At 43.8% G+C, this 17,857-nt stretch overlaps 1 protein-coding gene across 7 annotated transcripts in view; it reads left to right on the top strand.

Annotated features, from left to right (window-relative positions):
• raraa (retinoic acid receptor, alpha a) overlaps nucleotides 1-17,857 on the top strand; it is a 143,302-nt gene that overhangs the window by 25,219 nt on the left and 100,226 nt on the right. For 3 of the 7 annotated variants that reach the window (XM_085284115.1, XM_085284117.1, XM_085284114.1), the window contains one exon: nucleotides 13,838-13,959. The exons of 2 other annotated variants lie outside the window; for them this stretch is intronic. The gene's annotated coding sequence lies outside the window, so the exon portion shown is untranslated. The remainder of the gene's footprint in view (nucleotides 1-13,837; nucleotides 13,960-17,857) is intronic. 2 more of the 7 variants (XM_085284118.1, XM_085284116.1) reach the window with 1 other exon arrangement.

Below are 17,857 nucleotides of genomic sequence, written 5' to 3'. Positions count from 1 at the left end.
GACACACTGTGCGTCTATACTGTGTGTGCATGTGTGTAAAACAGTGCGTGTTTGTTTACTAGAAAAGAAGCCCTGCCTTCATATGTCTGGAGTGCGTAGGGCTGTGAGTGTCCGTCCAGTCTTTCTGTCAAGCCTTCCTGGGCTCTGTTAATGTGGCTGGAGACCTTCAGTAAAATCGCTCCGCTGTAGCATGGAGTGAAGGCCTCGCTGTCATTAAATCGTGAACGATTCAGGGCTCCATGTCCAAAACCTTGCAGCATGAAGACCTAAGCAGCCGGCATAAAAAGACGCACTTAGTAACTCTGCAGTCTTGAAAAAAGAAAGAGATAAAAATGACTCGCATGTTTTTCTTTCTTTCTTTTTTTTTTTAAGAAAACCCTGATTAATCAGTCAAGCCACATGAAAACTTTGCTTGTTATTGTTGCTACTTGATTGATTGAAGTCCTGGATCTGGGTCAAGCACTCCCCCCCACCACACACACACACACACACACACACACACACACACACACACACACACACACACACACACACACCTTTTTCTCTCTCTCTCCTCTCTCCCTTGTTTTTTAACCCTCTCTGCCTTTTTTCTACCTAAATAAGAGCCAACCCCCCACGTCTCTTCCCTTTGTCTCTCATCTGGTCTTCTGTTTTTGTTAAAGGACAGTTGATTAATGGTGCCACAGACAAAGCCCATAGTCTGCTCTCAGCATGGCCTCAGATAGGGCTTCGCTCTAGGTAAACCAAAACACGTGTGCTCCGGACAGCCACTGGAAACCCCCGAGGAGTGAGCGAGAGAATAGGAGGGACCGAAGACTTTAACGACAGCACTCACTGATGTATTGTATACAGTGATGTAGGCCTTTCCTGCACACTCCAGATTTATCGAGATGAAGGAGTTGTGTTTAATATATACAGTCCCGGGCGGACATGTTCTGGGTGTTGCCTTTTACACTGCCTGTCGGTAACTAAGATTTAGTCGCACTACGCTGGCCTCTGTGTGTGTTCATTAAAGTATATACTTATCCTGCTAAGGTCTACCTCCCCTGGTGGGAAAGTGCACGTATTTACTGATCTTAATGTAGCAAAGAGTCATTTCAACACCTGAGTATTGTTTCTTGCCTGCAGGCTCCTCGGGAATGAGTGCTGTGCCCGTGACAGTCTTATAGATGAGAATTGCCTTATTGAATGATAACTGAGCATATTATCCCTGTGACTGCGCTGAGGTTTTTATCGTTAGTTGTCTTCGTAATGGCAGGGCCTGACACTCGGTGTTTGTGCCGCATTGGTATGGTCTAATTGGCTGCGCCTGCTGCCAAAGTTAAACATGTTTTCACTGGAATTATTACCTAGTAGGTATATTGGCTAATAACTCTTATGTGTTCAGTTATACTATATGGTACTGACACACTGAGCAATTCTACTCCATTTATATTCAGACCCTTTTTATACACTGTAAGCCAATAAAGACAAAGCATTCCGCGCTATTGTTTCTTTAATCTTCCTATATATATATATATATATATATATATATTTAGTTGTATTTGCGGCTATTATGGCTTTTGTGGCTCTATAGGTTGTGTTGATGCTGAATTCTGCTTTGCTTCTGAGAATTGCACAGAACAGCATGTGCTCCAAAAAGGCAGGGAGGTTTTACTCAGAAACCAATCGAAGAACTGTGGTAAGTTATCATCCTGTCTTGGCGAGAGTCTGCATTCATAATGACTGGAAACCAAAACATAATTGAAAATAAATTTGTATTAATCAACAAGCCTTATTATAAATTGGCCACGGGCTGATATTAGGCACAGTGATTCAGCTGACTCACAATTTAAGTATGTTGGAAAAAAGCAAAGGTTTAATAACTGTTGGCTATGCGTCAAACACATGTAAGAATAGCTTAGCTGGTCAGCAAGGTCGCTATCCAACAGCAACACCAGCAGCTCTTTGTCAAACTGTGTATACCTTATGTAGAGGAAAGGTGAAGCTCTCCCAATGAGCGTGTAGCCCTCCTCCACTGCTTTTCACCCAGACGATGTACGCATGCCAGCTTCCTGTCTTTTCCAGCTCTCATACAGAATGATCCCAAAGCCTTCCTGTGGGTCTCAGAGGGATTAGCCGTGGCATGTGGACCGCTGGAAGTGGTGACAGGCTGTTCAAGCAGATTTGTTCTATAGAACCAGAAGATTTTTGTCACAGATGAGATGAGCATGTTGGGGCAGTTGGCAAATGCAATATTTACATCCCGTTGGAGGCTTGTATGGTATGGGAAGTGGAGAACATGATAAATAAATAAACTGGCGTGTTTTCAGAAGGCTGATGAGAAAATCCATTTTGGACTTTTCACAATAAACACAGGGACTGAGGCAGCGTGTTCCTTTTCCACAAGAAAGTGACTTCACTTTCGTGGGTGTCTCTGGCAGTCCTGCAGTAGAAATGTATTTTTAAACTTTTAAACTAGGTGAATTGAAACTCTGTTCATCCATACTTTGCAGTTTCTTTTTATCAGGAAAAAATCTTAAGCTTCTAAGTCAACTAAATTCATGAGTGGCGACCTAAAAGCCACCCCACATCCATTTTTTTTTTTTTTTTTTTACAGAAATAAAGCAGAGTTTATTAAAGTGGTCCAGGTAAAATGCCATCTGTTGAGACTGAAACCTGCTGAGGGGTTCGAATCAGCGCGTTCACCTGTTGTAGGGAATCTGAAGCCAAGTGGCCCATCTTCACTTTATTAGACTGAGCGTCTGTTAGTAATTTATCCTCTGCTTTCTCTGGAAGCAAGACCAAAAGGCTCAGCTGTGGCTGTCTGTCCAGATTTCTTGTCACTGGACATTCAAGCCATTTCCCATTTTGGACTGCAAGTTATTTACTCACTTACACCCTTCCCCAACACAGCCACACACACACCCTGCAATGTGCACCTGCCCGGATGAGCAGATGATGCTGTAGTGCTAGAGGCAAAGTTAGGGAAGCACGGCCGTGTGTGTGTGTGGGGGTTTTTTGTTTTGTTTTGTTTTTTTTTTATTTTTCTTTTCTTTTCCCCCCTCCCATCTTTTTGGATTTTTTCCCTCTGTCATTACCTTTTCTGTTACTGTACTAAGACAATGTGTACCCTGTACCAAATGTACTCTTTCTCCCTAGCTCTATCCCCAGGGAGTGCCTGTTCTTTTTATATTTTAGTGAGTTTTTCGCCCCCCCCCTTCCTGCTCATCATCACTTGCTGCACTATGGTGTCAAATTTGGTTATGTATGCACCCCATGTCTTTGATCTCCCCCTGCACTCCTGCGTTGTGTACATTGCATAACCACCCGCCGCTAGAGGTTCACCTCAACTCCCCCTCCCCCCGATCTCTTTTCTCTCTCACACCCTCGTTCCTCTTTTTTCCTCACGCCCCTTGCTCTCCCCCTCCATCTTCCTCTTTCTTCTTTGGCAGCAATCCAGGTCATCACCTCTTCCCTTCTTCTCCTTTCTATGATCCCGAACCTGGAAAATCAGTTGGTTGCTCTCACTCTCTCTGTCTCTTTTTCTCACTCCCTTCTTGCCATTGTTGTTCCACTCCTCTTCCCTCGCTCACCCTTTATTTCCCATCCTCACTCTCTTCCCTCTACTCATTTCACTCTCCCTGCCTCCTGCTCTCCACTCTCCCAGTGGTCTCATTAGGCATGAAGGAGGCTGCCTGTTGTGTGTATGTGTGTTCTCTTAGGCAAAGTCTCACTTGACTGAGCATGCCACTTGTACTAGCGGGGGCCTGGGCTCCATTATTACCACAAAGCTGTCACAAACAGTATATAAAGTAGCCTCCTGTTGCCGAGTTGTGGGTGAACACAGGGCATTCTCCTAACAACAGCAGCTACCACTGCTGTGCCTTGCTGGAACGATAGAGAAGCTGCTTTTTGCTTTAGCAGGCGAAACAGACGTGCATTATACAGATATAGAAAATAGGAAATGTATACAAAATAAATACACACACACACACACACCTACACGTCACCTTTCTATTTGGTCGGCACATGCTGCTCCTGAGACTTAAAACCACATACCAAACACATCTGTCTCTTCTGTCTAATGACATCCCACCTATGTGGTCCAACCTTCTGGGATGTCCTCTTCCTCTACTGAGTGAATGATTATATATATATGTGTGTGTGTGTGTGTGTGTCCACCACTGTTTTGCTAGTATCTAGTTACAGGGATGCAGGAATGGGCCTCTGTGCTGCCTTGCTGGCAGGCCTGACCCCAGCAGGTCAACGTCCATTACCACATGAAACCTAAATGTCAAGCACGGCCCCCTGCTGTAGCCATTTGTCTTTCTCTGTAGACCCATCAGCCTAGATACACACAAGCATGCAAAGACGCTCACCTGCTGAAGAATCCTCAAAATGTCTCATTGTAACCATTTCCTTTTCTGTGGCTATATTTAAATACACACTTTGCACATTTCTTTGTATTAAAGGACTGATGCCTAGCAACAGGGGATATTGTTATTACATTGCTTTTGATAATCACCCGGATATAATTTCTTCCTACATGTTTGAAGCGTTGACTGACAGCCTGACAACATCCTGTTTTTTATCCAAGAGCTGTTTAGTTTGACCTTTTCTGAGAATGGAGTGACTTCAGTTGATGATGGACAGTCAATGAACAACACTTTCTTTTTGCTTTAAAAAATATGCAGTTTACATGTTCGTTTTCAGCTTTTAACCATTAAACACGGTAGTCTAAACTAGTGATGTTCCTGAGACATATGGTAGCTTCTTTATGCTGCGCGTAATGTTCAGTTGATTCTTGCCACACCTGCTAAAAAGCAAGGCCAGCAAGTGGCAAAAGTGTCCAAAGCATTAAAGGGAAAAAGCCATTCCTTATTTCTCACTACCTGAGCGATCCATCGACAGTTCTGTTACATCAGGCGAATGATTCATTCGCCATTTGTACGTTTATCTCTGAGGCTGTTAAGCATCAAACACCACCTCATTTGTTCCCATTGAAGTGATTTGAGTTCTTTAACCACCGGTCAGTGAGGAAATAGCATTTTCCCCTGGTACACAGTGATGAGCTCTGTAGCAGTCATTATCAGAAAGCACTCTGGCCAACTCCATCCCCCCCCCCCCAACACACACACACACACATTAGTGAGCAGCAGCCATCCATTTTTTGCAGATAAAGGACAGAGAGAAAGCTACAGTGACTGTACGTACACACTCGTGCACACATATAAACATATGACTTGTTTACAGGAAGCTGTCAGCCATGCGTCCGTATGATAAATAAACAGAGAAGCATCTACTTTTTAATGATGGCACATACAGGCCTACACGCCGACTATTGATGGAAAGATTGAAAGTGTTCTCAAGGGCCTTTCCAACATGACAAATAGGTCTGGATTTTTTTCCCCCCTCCATTGCCTGCTCTTTTATTTATCTTGTGCAGGAGTTTGAAGATGCAAGCGATGCCAAGCACATTTATAAAGAGCAGTGACCAACAGGGAAAACATTCAGAGCATGAATGAAAAGAATTTGATAATAAACAGAGAGAAAGCCACAAAGAGTGAAAATGTGCTTTCCTTCAGGAGACCAGAGGACATGCACAAAGTATAGTTCAAAATTTAGAAAAAAAAGAGGGTTGTTTTTTAAGGTTTTTGTCAAACCTGAGGCATAACTGCTCACCACCTCCTGCCAATGTCATCTCAGGATACCAAAAACAGCAAAGCCACCTGCATTAGCAGGCTGCCCCTGCCGTGCAGAAGATGCTCCGCTGCTCGCTTTGATAAATGTTTCATTGTTTATGCTCTTTCTTCTGCGTCTCAGTTTCTCTCTCCTCCTCTCCATCCTACATCTAGTCGGGTGAATGTTTTCAGAGACCGGCGGGCTTTCTGTTTTTTCTTTTTTTCTTTTTTTTTGTCAAGTGTTGTTTCAGTGTTAGTCGAGCGTTTGATGTCTTTCTCGATTGTTGTTCATCTGCCTCCCTGGGCCGAGATCACAGGCAACATTTATTAATCTGCAGGTTCACACTCACAGCTAAGGGACTGCTAGCAGCAGGTCCACCACATGCCTTCTTTCCTTTTTCTCTTTTTTTCTCTTAAAACTATACACTGCCCCCCCCCCTTTTTTTTTTTTTTAACTATTAGCAAATGACCTACTTCATGAATCTAAACTTAGCTGCACTCAACCCCGAGTCAAGGGAGCGATTTGATTGTGAGTTTAGCTCGTGAAGGGAGGGCGGTGTTATCTGTGCTCCACAAAGACACAGGGTTAATTGATGCACGCCAGTGTCACTGTGGTGATTGCTTGCCTTTTTGCCTTGTTGGCTTTTTAAGTTGATTTTTAACCCCATTATCTGATAAGCCGTATGTGGCAGGTTGGGGAGTATTTGTGTGTGTGTGTGTGTGTGTGTGTGTGTGTGTGTGTGTGTGTGTGAGTCCTAGTTGCCTCACAAAGATGAAGAGCTCTCTCTTTACCTAAGGGGAATGGGGTTTGACAGTACTGTAGCGCCCCCACCCTCCCTCCATCCTTCTATTGAAACCCCCTCCACCCCTCCCCTCACACACCATCCCCCGCTGCTGATAAATGTGTTTTTCTTAAAGGAAGAAGGTGGTTGGTTTAGAGGAGTCTCTTTTAATGTAGCTTTTTTCCCCTGTGTGTGTGTGTGTGTGTGTGTGTGTGTGTGTGTGTGTGTGTGTGTGTGTGTGTGTGTGTGTGTGTGTGTGTGTGCGCGTGCACGGGAGGGGGGGTGCTTGCTAATGCAGTGCAGGGCCATACAGCAGGGCTACAGGCAGGCAGACTCGGAGGCAGGCCTGCAACCTCGACCTCAGCATCATTTGTTTGGACGAGGGCCGTCAGCGGCTGTCACGCGGCCCATGATGAAGTGTCAGTCGGTAATTGTCCCCGCGAAGCATCCACATCTCAGGGGGTGATGGTGGAGGGAGGGAGGACGGGAGAGCTGGGAGCTGACAGAGAGAGAAATGACACCCGGGGCTCCTCCCATTCTCTCTCTTTCTCCTTCCTTCCTTCCTATTCACTCCTCTTTTCTTTCTTGGCTTTCTCTGCACTCTACCTAAAGCTGCACCTCATAGGAAGGTCTGCTGTGTGCTTGGCTCAGACCACTGGCACCCATGGAGCTTCGTCTGGGCTCCAGTAGCAACATAATAGATGCATCATATATAGATTTGTGGGAGTATGAACTAAAATCACCCAGAACTGAATGGTGTACCTTTGTGGATACACATTACTGAGAAAGTATATTTTTAAAACCACTCTGCAGCTGCTGCTCATCATTTAGTCTTCCATTAAGAAAAAAAAGAAAAAAAAGAAGTTCTTATCTTTCCCACATTCATCTCCGTATTGCCTTGAGCTTTTAATGGGCCTGATACTTGACTAAGAGGCCTCTTGAAGGCTCTTTGGTGGAAACATTGTTCTCCTTCACTGATCATCTTGAAAATAAGTATATATTTTCTAGCTATTGTCATTTTTGGTAATTAGATTCAGTAGAGGGCTTATATTGATTGTTCAATGTCTCCATGTAATGAAAAGCTTTTACAGGACGTGTACACAGTAGCTATTTATAGTGCAATCCATAATGTGTTGCCTTATGTCATGGGCCCTAATGCACAGCAGCCAGGCTCCTGTGCATAAATTGCCGGCAGAAGTTTGAAGATAGAGCCTTGTATGAGTGCGTCGTGATAGACAAAAGGGAGATGGAGAGGAAGGAGATATTAAAGGACAGACAAAAGCTCTTATGAAAGAAAGAAGGGGCCACAGGAGGAGAGAGGATCCCACGTGGAGAAGATGAATAGAGGCTGCATACTGAAAGATGGGCAAGGCATGTAATGGAAATGCGGAAAGAGGTGAAAAGAGGCGAGAATATGGAGGAAACCACCTTGAGATATGAGCCCTGCATTTCCACTTTCTTCCTTTTCCCATAGGACTTTGAACCACCACCGCTATCATCTCCACCTCTGTGATGGTAGGATGAAAGCTGCGATGTATGGTAGATCAGTGATGGGGTTCCTTATGGAGGAACAAGCAGAGTGAAGAGGAAAGATGAATATAAAGGACAAGGACAACAAAAGCATATGAAGAAAGGAGAGAAGAAGTGTGTGAAGGAACATGACATAAGAGGGAAAAGTGTAAAATTAATAACAGGGCTTAGAAGGGAGACTCCGTTTTTGGCACCCGGCTTCTTATGACACCCTGAGGACAGCAGGTGAATTATAAGGAGGCAGATGGGAGGCATCCCAGCCTTTTCCCTCTGTCTGTCTGTTGGCTGCAGGTGGAACACAGCCTGCCACTCCTGCTGTCTAAATGAGGAGGTGCTCTCCTCCTTCTCCTCCTCTCCTCTGTGTCTCTCCCTTATACACACTGCTTCTGTCTTTCTTTCCTTTAATGGGGCACTGGCCTGGGGCGCCGAACCTGCTCCCTCTGGAGCAACACACATACAGCGTGCACACACACTGATCATGCATTACAGAGACTCCTGCATGCCCTTGCACATGGTGCGATACACACACACAGAAAGGGAGAAGCAGGGGAAACCGCAGCCCCCCAAATTATGCCCCAGTCTGCGAGATGATGAATCTGGTTGGTGATTAGTTAGTAGAGGAGGGAGGCACACTGCATAGGCCCTTTAATGGGCCATAATTTGGGAAGATAACTGTATTGTCCTATCTCTCTTGACATTTAAATCTAATCAGACCCTGCTGGTTAGCACTTTGGTCCAAGACAAGAGGGAGCCTGGGAGGGATAAAAGACAGCAGAGAAGCATTGGTCCATAGTGGGTCATTGATCCCTGTAGGGCAAGGCTAAGCAATTAGAAAACAAGACCAAGAGAAACATTATTTCATGCATTCCCTCATTTATGTGTTTATTACTTTTGCTTTGTTTTGTTTAACTATCACCACACAGAACGCTGAATTCAGTATATTCTAAGGGATGTATATAAAGTTCCTTTTCCTTCCATACGCACATGATTATGTGTACACAAGCACCAGTAGTGAGCCACTCCAAGGCCTCTTTTGTGCTCTTTATTACCACAGATGAGATGCTCAGTTTGATTAAGACTTCTCTTTTATCCTCTTCATTAGCAGAGGAAAGCCACGGTAGCAGCCGTGGCCCATGTAAAGAGGGGCATGAATTAGAATCCACTTATTCCATAGACTGCCACTAATTCCACTCAATGGCGTTTAATGGCAGGGAGTAATAGGAAAAGGGTGTTTCTAATTGTGTCTTTGGATAGGGCAGCGTGTGCTGAACAGCTGTTTTGGTGAAGTAGGCTCCTCAAAGAGGCCGAAGTCCAGCGACAGCATTGGAGGGCCCGCACAACTCCGTTCGATCGAGCTCACCAGCAATAAATGCTCGTAGACGAGCCAATTTCCTCTGGCGGAGCATCCTGCAGAGTGGAGGAGCTGGGCCTCAGTCAATGAGAACCACCTGGTGCTGAGGGAATGTGATTAGGCTTGGCACTGCTGTGAGCGAAGAGCTGTTTTGTTAAGGCGGATTGAGATGCAGGAAGGGGGGGAATCTCGCCTGAGTTTGGTTTACTGGAGAAATATTGACATTAGGTTTTTGTCAGAGCGAGATCTGAGACACAATGTTGTTTTGTTGGTGCGCAATTAGAGGGAATTATTTTGGTGGCAGCATGTGTTTTACGTTTTGATCTTGGTACCGATTGTCGACTCGGTTGGAGCGTGGGACACGCCACAACAATGGGGTTGTGGGTTCAGAATAGTTGCGCAAGTGGCTAACCATACGGAAGATTAACGCTTTTTTTCTGCACTGATGGGAATTTTATTGCAACCTCAAAAATGTCTGGAAATCCACAGAGAATGACGATATTCTTTGCATGGCAAGATTTAGCTGTCGCATGGCCCACCCATGCTACAGCTACAACGAATGGCATTCATTGGACTTTGTCACAGTGCATCACTATAACAAATAAGCCTTCAGAATAGCCTTCTTCTATTTAAGCTAGCCTCAGATAGATGATCACAAATTTTCCTTGTGTTGTTGGGTTGTTTATTAGAGGTGGGAATCACCATACAACTCACGATACGATAATATCACAATACTTAACGCACGATACGATATTATTGCAATTTTTAAAAATATTTTGCGATATTCAAATTCTGTACATAAAGGTAAACTTTATCAATATTAATTTTATCTAATATCAAAGTCTCACACTCAGTCTTTCTCTCATTTCAGTCAGTTTTATTGTTGACAAACTGAACGGTTTGTATTACAGTCTAGTCCAACTTAACTGAATGCAACCATCTGGTACAATTATAGCTATTCTGAACCATGCAATTTATGAAAACTATGCAGCCCATTCAGCAACTGAAGAATTTGAAAGTAAATTAAAACAAAATATAATTTTACATTAAATAAAAAAAGTTTTAAACTTAATTAAAATAAAACATGTCTTAAATTAAAATAAGTAAACTGTCATGTTTATTGCTGCCAAAAAAAAAAGTTAAACACATTTGGACAGTGAAGGAATGTCAGGGTTCTTGCTCAGAAAAAGGGATCAACGTGCTCTGAAGTCAGAGCATGTTCCAGTCCACGAAAAAATTGTTTGTAACAAAATATCGATTTCTGCTGTCGATACATTATTAGCAAACAAAATATCACAATACTACACGGTATCGATTTTTTCCCCCACCCCTATTGTTTATGATCATTAGTGATGACTTAGACCTTACAAGGTTTAATAAAAATTTTCTTGCTGTGGCCAGCTATCATCACATCCCTGAGTTTATCTGGCTTACCTGGAGGTGTGTTCTAAAACAGTCTGCCTGTGTTTCTTGTTTTTGCTGACTTTTTGTTTGTTGTTGTTGTTGTTTTTTTGTTGTTGTTGTTGTTGTTGTTGTTTTTAATCATGTGACCATATTCTTAGCTCTCAGCAATAAATTGTGTGACTACTGTGTTATTATTACCCACAGAAATGGCAGCCAAAACTATGAAGAGGGCTGTACCTCCGGGCTGCTGCACCATTCATCTGAAGCCTTGTTCCTTTTGATGCGTATTTAATTTATTTGACCTTTTAATTTAACCAGACATGTCGGACCTTTCCCAAGATTCGGTTTTCACTTGTAAGAAACCGTCGCTGTGTGTGTGTGTGTGTGGTGCGCTTTTTGTGAGCCTTCCCGCAGGGGTTATCACAGTTGAGTGAATGTTGGCTTGCGGACAGTAGCTCTGATCACATTTGATGATGGAAACGCATACCACTGAGGATTGTCTTTGTGTGTGTGTGTGTGTGTGTGTGTGTGTGTATATACAAAGCAGATTGTGGAGGTGATGATAGTCCTGCCAGTGTCTGTAGAGGGTATTAATCTCACTGTTTATGCATGTTTGTCTTTTATCTTTTCTTCTGCTGAGTCTTCAGCTCTACATTCCCAGCGTTGATGTTTTTCCACCTCAAACCATTTTTTCCTCTTAATACATCTGTTTGTGTGTTTGTTTTTTAAAGAAATCTCAGTGTCATCCCTTTTTCCTCCATTTTTTTTCTTTATGGCCTGTTCGCTCATCCTCCTCTGCTGTTGCCCTCGTTGCCCCTCTTTCTGTTCATCTTTTAATCTCCACTCATCTCTCCCCAGTCTGGATCTTGGCATTTAGGCCTCTAATTGAGCTGGCATCCCTTGAATACTTCATGGAAAAGAACAACAGAGAATCCCACCATTGTTTTCTGTACCCTGTGTTCAGACACAGAAGGCAGGGCCAGTCTGTCTGAGTAAGAGAGAGAGCATTTACAATGGAAGGGGGGGGGCAAATAAAAAAAAAATGTAAAGATTTTTCAGTTTCATAAATGTGCATTGCCCGAATTGACTGTCTGTACATTTAGGAGTTGATTGCATGAAGACAGCTGACAATTTTTTACCAATATAAGAGTCAGTGTGACAGAGTAGTTCATGGCATGCAACCATAAATGCACCAGCCTCGAGAATACAGTCAGTCATGATTAAGAAATTAAACCTGGAACTTATCCTCTTACACTTTCTGTCTTGCTTACCCTGAAGAAATCTCCTCCTCCTCCTCTCAGCTGAGCACACCCCTCGTTCCAGAAGAGAGAAATGAAGCACTGGTCTACTCCTTTTTCCAGAATGTGTTTGACAGCTTCTCCAAGCTCTCCACTAACAAATCCCAGCACACACTTGCATGGAGACACACATTCACAAATGTTTTGGAGCAAATCCCGTGTGTGTGTGTGTGTGTGTGTGTGTGTGTGTGTGTGTGTGTGTGTGTGTGTGTGTGTGTGTGTGTGTGTGTGTGTGTGTGAGAGAAAGGAGAAAGTGAGAAACTAAAAGAGAGTTCGCACAGCAACCTTAATCTATTTCTATCTTCAACTTAGTTTGCTTCTTCAGGTGAGAGGTAGATGAGGAAAGTGTGTGTGAGAGAGAGAGAGAGAGGGAGAATGAGAAAGAAGTGTTCTCTAGTTGCAGACTGAAAGAGGACCCACTGCAGGATGCCCTTCAGGCAACTAACACACAGAGAAGAAACTGAAATATGAAACAGTGGCAGCACACATCAGCACATACAGTATAAGATAGAGAGCCCACATTCATACACACACTGACAACTACACCAAACTCCCCGTGTGTGTGTGTGTGTGTGTGTGTGTGTGTGTGTACATGTCTTTGTTCTGTCTGGCTGTCCTCTTGGCACGTAAATCATAATGGATCTCATTATCCAGCTGGGTCGGCTTGGTGGGGCCTGTCTGGCAGGAGATGATAGCTGGATGGCTGAAGGGCTTCCATAACATATACACGCGCGCACACACACACATACACAGGCACATACTCAGCTTTATCCATATATGCATGCCATTTAGCTTGGATAGCTTCTGTGGGAGCATATATGTTTCATTTTCACTCAAATAACATCAACAGACGGACACACACACAGACACACGCACACGCACGTTTATAGCCCATCCAGACACAATGGACATTAGCGGCTCAGCTTGCCGTCAGACAGAAGGCGAATTGATGCAGAGCAGAGGGAGGGACGGATGAAAAATGGAACTTATCCTCTTACTCCCTCTCTCTTGTCATCCTCTCCCCACCTTCTTTCACCCCCCTCTTCTTTCCTTCTTTCTTCCTGCTTATATCCTATCCGTCACTTGTTTGGAGGACACAGCAGATGTCGGTTTGTCCCTCGAGGTGAGCGGGCGCTTGTGCTGCCATATTTTTCCTCCTTATCGTGGTACAGTTTCCCACACAGACTGCAAGAGAGGCATGAATCACACGTGCACGCCACGCTGGTTTTGAGTTGGGGAGTGGTGTGTGCATGTGTGGGTGGGTGTAGTGGGGGGGGGTAATAATGTTTTGTTCCAGTAAATCACATGTTTCGTGAGTCTTGTACACAAACGCATACGCACGCTGGTGCCATTTGGTATCCGAGCAGTGCTCAGAGTTATGCTGTGAATACAGGCGGAGCAGTTGGTTGCTCGTAACACGGTTAGGGCCTACACCATTTGTCTGGACATGACCATTACCCAAGCCAATTACTGGCTGGTGTACCGGCGACTCGCCAACAACCTAATGTTTTCCCGTCATGGCTGCCCCCACCGGCCCGAAACCCCTTCCTTTGCAAACACACACACGCAAGCAGAAGGAGGGGGGGTAGAGAGGAAGGATGGAGAGCCTGAGGCAAAAAACCCCCACCCCATCGACTTGACTGACTGATACACCTAATAAACTTTCATTTAAGCTAATGTTCCTCTTTTTTTCCTCCCCTCATCTTCTCACCATCCCTCCCCCTCTCTCTTTTCTTACTTTTTTTTTCTCCTCATTGCTACTCTCCTCCTTTCCTCCTCTGTTTTTCAATTTTTCTGTCTGTGCGCCAGAAGAAAGGCCTCTCCGAGCAATCGATGCAGGCAGTCCACCAACCGGAAGCCCAGTTGGCCGAACAGCACACCACTCAATCAGTCTGAACAGCGACACCCAGGGTTTCTGGCAACCAACTGAGGTAGACGCACTCTCGCTATATATACAGCAGTAGATCCTGAACTGAGCTCATTTGATAAATCATGTACATATCCTGCAACAGCAGTAAATGTCATGCACCAAGTTTTATATATCGAAACGAAGCCAAATGAATCAACAGCAATACATCAAACATTCACACTCATCTCTTAAATAGCGCAGACATGCCAGAGTGTTTTGGAACGGGGACTCTTTGCCACCGCCAGCCCATATATCTTTGAATACTCTAGGTGATATGCTAATTTAACTTTCAGACAAAACAGCTGTTTGTTTTCCTTCTATTTATAGGCTTTGTCTGAGACCACAGCTGGCTCAGTATGTACATGTGTGGTTTTCCCTGTACTGGTTACTGTGTCAGTATGTGCTGACAGTGGACACGCTCTGTACAACCACACTGTTTGTAGTTGCTTTACTTTCACTCGTGTGTGTGTGTGTGTGTGTGTGTGTGTGTGTGTGTGTGTGTGTGTGTGTGACTGAATTGTAAATTTTATGTGAGGTTTCATTGCATTCATGGCATTGTGTATTTTTTGCTAACCTTAATATATGTAAGTGGTGTATTTGTTCTTAGTTAATCTGTTGTAAGTGTGCAGTACAAAGGGGTTTCTGCTCTTTGTCTCAATTTGTGTCGAGTTGGGAAAAGGCAGGAATTTCCCCCCCTTTTTTTTCCCTTAAAAATAGTACCTTGCTCTTTTCTCCATTTGTTTGATTAACGAGAGCTGCATACTCCCATCATAATAAGAAACTATAGCTTTTGCTCACAGAAGTAAGTAGTTATTTTTAGGGCTGCAGTTTATGATTTCATAAGCTCCTTTCAGACACGCGCTCCTTTTCATTCATCTGACAGCATCTCGGCGCATCGGCTTCGTGTCTGTTACAGCTTTTACAGAAAGGAAAAGCTGTGACAAGCATGCTAGTTTTGAACCTGTAGCACATGGTTACCCTTGAGACTTGGTGACCTAAACAGCCTAGCTAAATCTAAATCAGAAATGTAATGTTCTGTGCTTCGATCTGCTGATATTTTATTTAGATTTTCAAATATTTCTTCACCTCAGGTTTTGGATGGATCAGAGTGAATATTATTACTGCCTTAATATAAAGAACAGTAATCACAGCCTTTAATATAAGGACTCAGATATGTCAACAGGATTCCTGGGTGCAGATTGCTGAAACTGTCGGATTGAACGTGAGTGAATGTATGAAGAAGTAGAGAAACATCTTTTCCCTGAAGGAGGAAGAAGTCTCAGGGTTTTATTTGTTTTTATAATGCCTGGCCCTGCATAAAACACCGAGACATGACCACAAGGTTATTAACTGCACGCGTGGCTCAGCTACGGAGTCTATATCGTAGTCTCGTATGATTCAGCTCTTGAAGTTGAATGAAATGTTCCTATTAATGAAGAGGCATGCACAAGTTTAGAACTGAGTGTACTTTTTCTGCATCTTTGGGGAAGTACACATACAGAACTCTCCAAAGTAACTTTTCATGTATGTTGACTTTCCTGTCATTACAGATTAAATTGCCTATAAAACACTACTTAAGAGTAAATTATTTACCTGAGCGAATAAAAAGTCTGCGGCAGCACAGATTAACATGACTCAGCAGTAACAGCTACAGCATGAGTTAGTTTGGGTAGCTGCTTTTGGTCTCACTGCCAAGTTTATTTCATACCTGCAGCTATAGGAATTCGTTAGTTTCCAAAGATAGAGAGTTGCATGCAGTACTTGCACCTGCTGTTCTACTTTAAATCTTAGAGAGTTTAAATTTCAGTGTCAAAAAGGAAACTAGAACAAAATGATTACTGATTAATACCCATCTGAATCTGATAATAACTGTTTATCCAAGATTGTGTAGTTTAATATTGGCTGGAGTATCTAAAAATGTCACATCCTAAGCTTCACTAATTGAAATAATTAAGGCAGTTACGTTAGGTCACTAACCAAAGTAAACCATAGCAGCTCAGTGTCTTCAGATGCCATAGGTATTAACAAGGAGAAGAAGAAGAAACTCCTGTGCACACATGATGTCAGCAGGCAGACAGTGCACTGGTGTTAATGACACTCTCTGGTCTGCTTCTTTCAAGGACCTTCACTAACTCTTGATACATTAGTGTTTTCTCCGCTGAGTGCTTACCAGTGTGAAGTAGAATTGCTTTATTTCCCTCCTTTACCCATTGACCTGCAGGTTCTATCACTTTGTTGTATGCTTTATGTATCCTCTGCTTTCTCTTATTTAAGTGTTTAAAGGGAGCAGAGACTTTACCGCTACTTCTTCAATGTGTGGGTGGTTTTCCTCCAGATTTTGACATCGAGATTTCTGCCTTGCAACCTATACGATTAGCCAAGCCGCATTTCTGCAACATGCACAGATTTCAAGACTTCAAAGAACTCACCCCACCCAGCTCTATATGATGCAGCGCTGCTGTCTCCTCATCCATCCGAAAGTGTAGGCTCGGTATGCTTTGTAGCTGGAGGTGTGCTACTGTAGGCGAGATAGACAGTCTTTGTATTTTTATTTTTTTTTAATAAGTTGGGCAATAACAATAAATCCTACAGGCTAATCACACACTCACCAATAACCCGCCCTCCCCCACTGAATGCAGAGCGATGCAGCATTACTCTGCCGCCGCCTTCAATTACGCCATTCATCATGCATCTTATCTGGCCGCCGGTTTGATTGAGTGTGCAATGGGAGGCACTGCAAACCCTGCATTCTCTATACCTCCGTGTGTGTGTGTTTATGTGTTGGGGGTGTTGACAGGAATGGAAAACTGCATTTGGGGGGGTGTGGGCACATGCGAGTGTATATAGGATTTATTGGGATGTATGATCGTGCGTAGAAATGTGTGAGTGAGAGCACGGCAGATCTACAGAAGTGTATAAATCAAACCGGATGATCGTCCTCCCACTCTGATCCACTCTGTCTCAGCAAGTGCATTCCTCTTTTTTTCCCTTTTTTTTCATTTCTACTGTCCCTTTGCTTCCTTCCATCTCTCTCGGTCCTTTTTTCCCTTCCAGCTCCTCCTCCTCCCCCTCCTCTTCTCCGTCTTCTTCTCTGTAACAGATTTGTCTGGGGGCCCCTGTCTAATCTCCAGCAGTGCCGGGTGTTGGGAGACGGGCGACAAATTTTAATAAGCAACTGGGCGCTGTAATTTAGCGGCCTGGGAGGGAGATTAAGCTGATTGATGCTGGGCTCGCCTAATGGTCCAGCCTACGGCTCCCAGCCCAAATTGGTGGTAATGAAAGTTTTGTGCAAATTGAGATGGAAGAAAATAAGGCATCCTCTCATCTTCCCTCACTCTCTCTCTATCTTCATTCATTCTTTGTATTCCTCTCTCAGTTTCTAGCTCCCTGTTCATTTTCTCCTCTGCTCTCAATCTTTTTGACAAGGTGCGTCTTTCCCTCTGTCTCCCTCCATCAAGCCCTCTCTTTCCTCCCCTCCTTTTATTCTTTATCTGTTTCACTTTCTCTCTTTCAAGCTGTCCTTCATATCCTCCGCCATCATTCATGCCTTCTTGGCTCTTTGTCTTTCTTATCCTCTTTCATGCTCATTGCTTGCTCTGCCTCTTTACCAAAATCGATTTGTCCCTCATCTGCTGTCTCTCTCTCTCTATATTTCGCTCTACGCTGTCAGTAGTTTTTCTCAGGCACGCTTAACTCCGTTCAGTATGTTTTTTATTTATTTCACTCACAGGCTCATTTGCTCCCTCCCTCCTCTCTTGGCTGTAGAAGGAGTTTGTGTGCCCTTGTGGTTTGCAGCTGGTGCAGGAGGTGTTGTCTGCATCGCTCCTGTGTTGTCAGGTCAAATTCATCTAGATCTGCAGAGAGTTGTCAGAAGAGGGCCTGATGGCTGTCTAATATTTTCTTTCTTTTTTTTTCCTCCT

Source organism: Mchenga conophoros, linkage group LG8 (genome assembly GCF_057382185.1).
Source record: "Mchenga conophoros isolate Kocher_MC1m ecotype Shallow Benthic linkage group LG8, M_conophoros_male_GT1.1, whole genome shotgun sequence".
In the NCBI taxonomy this organism is placed as follows: Eukaryota; Metazoa; Chordata; class Actinopteri; order Cichliformes; family Cichlidae; genus Mchenga; species Mchenga conophoros.
Note: the sequence above shows the minus strand (reverse complement) of the source record. Positions and strands in the feature narration are given on the sequence as shown.